This window comes from Phyllostomus hastatus, unplaced genomic scaffold (assembly GCF_019186645.2).
Source record: "Phyllostomus hastatus isolate PE091 unplaced genomic scaffold, TTU_PhHast_1.1 phas_scaffold_21, whole genome shotgun sequence".
NCBI lineage: Eukaryota > Metazoa > Chordata > Mammalia > Chiroptera > Phyllostomidae > Phyllostomus > Phyllostomus hastatus.
In genome coordinates this window covers 17,397,457-17,405,245 of record NW_025334017.1, presented here as the reverse complement: position 1 = coordinate 17,405,245, position 7,789 = coordinate 17,397,457, and positions in this window count along the sequence as shown.

The window sequence follows — 7,789 nt, the reverse complement described above, 5'->3', positions numbered from 1 at the left end:
TGATGTTGTGGATTTATCTGGGAAGGTTTTGTGTGAATACCTAAGTGGCAGACTAGGAAAGAACCATGGAATTCATGTGGTCTGTCCTTTCCTCCAAGGCAGGTAACCCGTCTTTGCCTTCTGCACTCATTGCCGTAAGATTCTGTAGGAAGACCTGAATGAAGGAGCCATTATTGTTTAGGCAGCTCTAAATTATTTGAGATTTCTTCCCTCTCTTCAGCTGAAATCCACTGTGTCATAGCTTCCATTTACTTATCCTAGTTCGGTACTTAGGAACTATATGGATGTTAACTCCATCTTTCACTGGACAAATATTTGAAGAAAGCCCTCATGGTTCTGGTTTTTCCCCCCTCATTTTGTATTCTTCTTCCTGGGGCATCGCTAGATCCTTCCCCATCCCAATCACCACTCTCCAAATAAAATCCAATTTATCAAGGCCCCTTAGAACCAGGTACATTCAGAACTAGACATAAGACTGTAGATAAGATGTGAGTAGTACATAATAGAGCCATTTCCTCCTTTATTTTGGATACTCAATTAAGGTGGCCTTAAATTTCATTAACAACTGCATCCCCGTGTTGTTCCCCAATGAGTTTGTTTGGTCCGTTGAAGCTGTTACTTTTTCTGGAGCATTGCTGTTGGGCCAGGTCTCATCCTCTGGATTGCCATCAGGAATGCTGCAGAATTGTTCCATATGTAAGCATGTCACATTAATTGGTTTCGTGGTTGTCAAAATAATAATTCACGTACAATGATGTACTACATTTATTGTGCATTTGCCTTACCTATTTCAGGCCCTGAAGAAACAACTTCATGTCTATTATCTCCTTCAGTCTTTAAAAGGACTCTCTTAAGGCAAATATTTATCTGGTTTTACAGATGAGGGACAGGCCCATTGAGTGGAAGAGTCTGCTTATGATCACACACAAAAGACTTCAGATCCAATTCTCTCAGAATTGAAAGTTTTTGCTCTTAGCTATAGTTCTACTCTGTCTCTATTCTAAGCATACAGAAAACAAACAAACAAAATAACCCAAACAAAACTGAAAGAAGGATTAAATAAGGACTCTTGCTGCAGCTTTGTAAGAGCCAAGGGAAGTGGACAGAATAAATGAAATGGGTTTGGAGTTTTCATTTGGTTACTGTTCAGGTTTGATACTCTGAGGCATAACATCTGTCATAACTGTTTTTAAGAGGAAGGAAATATTTTATTTTTTTAAGTTATAATTTATTATTGTGCTATTTCAGTTGTCCCAATTTTCTCCTCTTTGCCCCCCTCCATCCAGCACTCTCCTCTACTCCCTCAGGCAATCCTCACACATTTGTTCATGTCCATGGGTCATGTGTGTAAGTTCTCTGGCTACTCCATTTCCTGTACTATAGTTTACATCCCCGTGGCTCTTCCGTAACTACCAATTTGTACTTCTTAATCTCCTCACTTCTTCACCCATTCCTCCACACCCTCCTCCCATATGGCAACTATCATAATGCTCTCTGTACTGATGTTTCTATCTCTCTTCTTATTTGTTTAGTTTGTTTTTCAGATTCAATTGTTGATAGATATTTATTGCCATTTTATTGCTTATAGTTTTTATCTTTTTTGTTAAATAAGTCCCTTTAACATTTCATATAGTGGTTTGGTGATGATGAACTCTTTTAGTTTTTTCTTGTCTGGGAAGCTCTTTATCTGCCCTTCGATTCTAAATGGTATCTTTGCTGTGTAGAGCAATCTTGGCTGTAGGTCCCTGCTTTTCATGACTTGGAATATTTCTTGCCAATCCCTTCTAGCCTGCAAAGTTTCCTTTGAGAAATCATCTGACAGTCTTATGGGAACTCCCCTGTAGGTAACTAATTACTTTTCTCCCACTGCTTTTAAGATTCTCTCCTTATCTTTAACCTTTGGCATCTTAATTATGATGTGTCTTGATGCAGGGCTCTTTGAATTCATCTTGTTTGGGACTCTCAGTTCTTCCTGGACTTGCATGTCTATTTCCTTCACCAAATTAGGGTTTTCTTTCACTATTTTTTCAAATAGATTTCCAGTTTCTTGCTCTTTCTCTTCTTCTTCTAAGACCCTTATGACACAAATGTTGGAATGCTTGAAGTCCCAGAGGCTGCTTACACTATCCTCGGGGTTTTTTGGATTCTTTTCCTGTTGTTCTGGTTTGTTGTTTTTTTTTTTGCTTCCTTATGTCTCAAATCATTGATATGATTCTTGGCTTCATCCACTCTGCAGTTGTTTCCCTGTAAATTGTTGTTTATTTTAAGTAGTGTATTTTTATTTCTGACTGGATCTTATTATGTTATGTTATGTTATGTCACTAAGTTCCTTGAGCATCCTTATAACCAGTATTTTGAACTCTGCACCTGATAGATTGCTTATCTCCATTTTGTTTAGTTCTTTTTCTGGAGTTTTGATCTGTTCTTTCATTTGGCCCATGTTTGTTTGTCTCCTCATTTTGGCAGCCTCCCTGTGTTTGTTTCTATGTATTAGGTAGAGCTGCTATGACTCCCTGTCTTGGTAGCATGGCCTAATGTAGTAGCTGTCCTGTAGAATCCAGTGGCACAGCCTCTCCTATCACCCATGCTGGGTACTTGAAGGGCACCCTTCTTGTGGGCTGAGTATACCCTCATCCTGTAGTTGAGCTTTGATCGCTGTTGGCTGGTCAATGGGAGGGATTTACCCAGGCCAGTCAGCTGCAAGGACTGGCTGTGACCACTGACCTCCAACCTCTGCCCTCTGTGGAGGATCAACTGTGCAGGGGCAGGGTGGTGGTGCTCTGATGTCGCCTGGAGCCCTTCCATAGGCCTTTCCAGATTACCAAACTATTTCAGGTCTTATGTTCTTGTGTTCTACTGATTTTCTTATTAGTGCTTCTGGTTTTTAGAAAAATCCCTGCTACCCCCAAGATGTCCATATCCCAATCCCCAGAACCTGTGAATATATTACAACATAAAAAGGAACTTTGCAGGTATGCTTCAAGATCTTGATAGGAAGGTTATATGGTAGGCCCAAATGCAATCACAGGAGTCCTTGTAAGTGAAGGAGGGAGGCAGGAAAGTCAGAGTCAGAAAGAAATTTGAAGCCCTGGCCAGGGTGCTCAGTTGGTTAGAGCATAGTCCTAAAACCCCAAGGTTGTGGGTTCAATCCCCAGTCAGGGCACATACAAGAAGCAACCAATGAATGCATAAGTAAGTGGAACAACTTGATGCTTCTCTCTCTTGCCCCCTTTATCTCCCTAAAATCAGTCCATAAATAAACAAAAAGAAAGAAATTTGAAGATGCTATGCTGCTGGCCTTGAAGAAATAGAAAGGGGCCAAGAGCCGAGGAATGGAGTTGGCCTCCAGAAGCTGGAAAAGGCAAGAAAGTAGTCTCCCTGCCTTAGAGCCTCTGGATGGAGACAGCCCTGCTGCCAACTTTGTTTTTAGCCCAGTGAGACCATTTCAGACGTATGATATCCAGAACTGTAAGATAAGAAATCTGTGTTGTTTTAAGCTACTAAATTGTGGTAATTTTTAACAGCAGCCATAAAAAACTAATACAGTACTTATGACACTTGTATTTATCTGTTGTTTTGTCTTTTCTCTCCAACCATAAGCTCCATCAAGGTAGAGGCCTCTGCATCCCAAGCATCTAGTATCGTACCCAGCATTTGCAAGCACTGGATAAATATGTGCAAACTGATTATGCTCCATAGAAGCAAGCAGTAATGGCATCGTGAGATCTCACCCAGAAGCTCTTCATTGTAATAGATAACCTGAACCAGAATGTCCATTCATTAATTCCTTCAAACATCTACTATTATGGTCCTGGTGCAGTGCCAGACAACTGAGATAAAAGAGGGATCAAAACATACCTGGTTTCCGCCTAAATGGTGATGAGTATTTATAAGTGGTGCCACCAGCTACCCAGGAGCTTCCTTTTCTGTCACATGGTTGTGTCCAAGTGTCCAAAGTGATTGGGTGGGGGTGGGGGGATAAACTAATTCTTTGATGAAAAATCTTGTTTATCTTTGCTGTCATTTGTCAAAACAAAACAATAGATTTGTAAGTGGAAGATGTATATAAGAAAGTTGTAAGTTTATATAGTTATTAGAAAGTTGTCTGAGTAAGCAGTTCAAAATGTTGACCCCCATATGTAACTTCTACCCTTCTTTTCCAAAGGAAAGGAGCACATACAAGTTAAGGGTAATGAGACTGGTAGAAACCAGACCCAGTAACAGGCTTGTCTAGAGTGCTCTCAGTCAGCTCAAGACTTTGTGTGATTGTTTTTCTCTTTTTGCTTTCATCACATAAAAGAAAAAATATAAGAGATGTACACTAGAGAAGTAATACCAAAACAGTATTAAAAAGTACCAATATATGTAAACAAAATAGAGGTGCATTTGTATGCACACGTGTGTACAAATTTATAGCTATGGAAAAACACCTCTTGTAATCTTGTTTAATATGGAAGCCTCACTCACACTGAAACAAACTCTAAGAGATCCTAAGAAACTGGGCTATGTGGTCTTTGAGACCATACTGCCTTTGGTGAAAGTTTAAAGTTGCCACATTAAAATATATGTATAACATATAGCATTAAAACATACAGTGTAGTATGTCATAGATGATGTAATGTGTATCATGGTATAAAGGAAAATGTCACAGACTCCCATTTGGAGAGATTGTATTTATGTGCAAGAGGCATTACATGCTCTGGGTAATGGTTTGCTTTCTAAAAAGCTTTTATGTAAATGTGTGTTGCATTCAGATGAAGGAAGGGGATTCCATAATCATGGACAATCAGCTCTTTTTGTTATTTCCTGAGATGTGACCTGTTTTATGACTCTGTCCCTGGGAGATGGATGAAAGTGTATTTCTATGTTTAGCATTCAGTTCCCAAACCTGAACTGAAGAAACTCAGCACTACATTTAGAGCAGTACACCTTATCATCTGAACTGCGCAGCGCTCTGATGCGTAAGGGGAAGGACAACGCACTCAGCAGCGGTGCAGGTAGTGAGCAGCGGGGAGAGGGAGCAGTTGTCTGGGTTCCGCAGTCCTGAGCTCACCGCCAGGAGGAAAGCATTCTAAAGAGTTTAGTGTGCCCTCTACCGCCATCTGCTGTCACTGTGGCTTCCATCAAATGCAGAGCAAAGACATCTTCATGTCCTCAAGATAATTACAAAGTAGTCCACTTGAAAGTCACAGCTTAAGATGAAACACCTCACTTGATATAATAAATGTACTATGAAAGTCATTTGCTCCATCCACATCCTTATCAACAGTTGGTATTCTACGTTTCTAAATGGTGAGGCTGTGTAGCGAGTGGCATCTTGCATCTTTATTTTGCATTCTCATGACTAAGGCTGAGCACTTACACGTGCTTATGGGTCACTCAGAAACCCTTTTATCTTTTGAGACATGTGTCTTCAGTCCTTTGCCCATTTTCCTACTAGGCTGTCTTCTCCTTACTGATATGACTCATTATTGTGAATGGAAGTGATTTGTCAGATAGATGTTTTTAAATATTTTTGCTCATTTTGAGGTTTGCCTTTCATTCTTATAAAGGTGTATTTTGATTAATAGAGTTCCTAATTTCAACGTAAACAGAAAACTTATATTTAATATGAATACACATATGTGTACATTTAATTTAGAATGTAAACTTCAACTTACCAATCTTTTCCTTTAGGGTTGGTCTTTTTTGGTCTTATTTAAGAAATCTTGGCCAATACAATAGTCATAAATATATTCTCCTATGTTATCTTATAGAAGCTGTACCATTTAACCTTTCACATTTGTATCTTCTATCTGCCTGGAATTGATTTTTGTGTGTGACTGGGGTAGCGGTTCTTCCACTGTGACACTCAATGGACCCTTGGAACCCCACCCTTTCCTCACTGCTCTGCATGTCACCCTTGTCTCAGACCTGTGGGTGTTTCTAGACTCAGTTCCAGGGGTCACTGTTCATGCTTGAGCCATAGCCATGTATTTTTTTTGTAATAGTAATTATACTATAAGCAAAGCTGTTTTTTAAGCCCTCAGATTACTTAGTGTTGGGCTGTTTGTGTATCGCTCTCCTAGCACTCCCTGCAATGCCTTAGTGCAGGCTCTGGAGAAACTAACATGGGTATCTCTTAGAATTAAGTATGAATGGAACTTCCTGCTATTACTACTACCACCACTACTGCTACTACACTAACACGTAGCATTTACTATGTGCCAGGCACTCTTCTAAGCACTGGATACCCATGAACTCATTTAATCTTCCCAATAACTCTGTTATGGTAGGTATTATTATTCCCTTTTACAGATGAGGAAATTTAGTCACAGGGAGGTAAGTGACTTGCTCCAAACCATCTCACTAGTAAGTGGTGAAGCTCATACTTGAAAGCAGGCAGTCTGGTCCAGACTCTGTGCTCTCAGCCACTCCCCTTTGCGGCCTCTCTTACAGGCAGTGCAGCCAGCCAATGGGCGGGAGCCGAGAACACACCAGTCTCCAAGATCACGGGCCATCAATCATTGCAGAGAAATTTCTCCTACTCCACTCATTCACTCACTCTTTGGGGTGCTGAAGTTTTTTTTTTTTTAAGGTAGACCAGTGAGCTTAGCTTAGTTAAACTCTCCATATACCATGGCTTGATGTAAAAACCTTTATTGGTACAGTTCTTTTTCTTTCCAACCTCATCTTTGTCCAACCCCCCGGAGAACACTGTTGTTTTTTCTTTGGTCAGTTGGTGGGGCCACAAGAGACAAAGTTTATTACACCCACAGATCCTGGCAACAGGAGGCATGCCATGCCACACAGGCACCCACGCCACAGAGCCACCTGGATAAGCACCAGTGCTAGTCAGGAAGCAGAGGGACAGGAGTGAGGGGAGGCCACAGTGTTAGTTTCTGCATTTCCGCAGAGAAGGTAAGGCGGGTCCAAGGTGACCAGTTTAGGATGGGCTATCTTGAATAATTACGGCAGGCTCTGAGCTGTAGGAGTGGTCCTGATTGCCGGGTACCTGGTCCTGGGATGATAACGGCAGAGGAATGCTGCCTCCTGCATGTATGGGCCAGAGAGAGCAGGTATGGATTTGGATGGGTTAGTTTACACCAAAAATGTGCTCTGGGCTAGGCTTTTTGCTAACTCTAAAAACTGGCTAGTCTCAGGAAGGCAGTGTGAAAACAATTTTAAGATGTGAAAACATCATCATATATAAAAAAATTAAAAAAAAACCCCCATAAATACAGGGATGGGCAAAAGTAGGTTTACAGTTCATATGGAAAGACAATAAAAATATAAAGTAATAAATAGATAATAAACTGTAAGGCTATTTTTGCCCACCCTGTGCATGTATTCTGTGTGCAGACTACCTGAAGTGCACAGCTAGCACGTGTGTCCCCTCAGAGCCTGTACTACTGTTCCTTGCTTTGATCACTCTTTAAATCTTAGCTCAAATACCACCTGTCACAGGTCAAAGCCCTGATGACCACAGATGCAGTCAAGAGCTTTCAACATCTCACACCCTGGTGGTTGTAGCACTTTTCAGGTTGCTGTTGATTATTGGTTAGCATACCTGTTTCCTCTATGAATTGTAAGAACCTTCTAAGTAACTGGGGAGTGGGAAGAGGTAGAAATACTGCTTGAATGAATAAGCACATCAAACTCTCCCTTCTGAAGAAAATATTCCTTTCTCTTCCCTCTTCTTTCTAAGCTGCACCATGAACCACATCTACAGCGTGGTGAGCTGACAGCTCCTTCATGCCTCCTTTTACCCACAGCTGTGACTTCTGCTGCCAGGGCCCCTTGCTGGAGA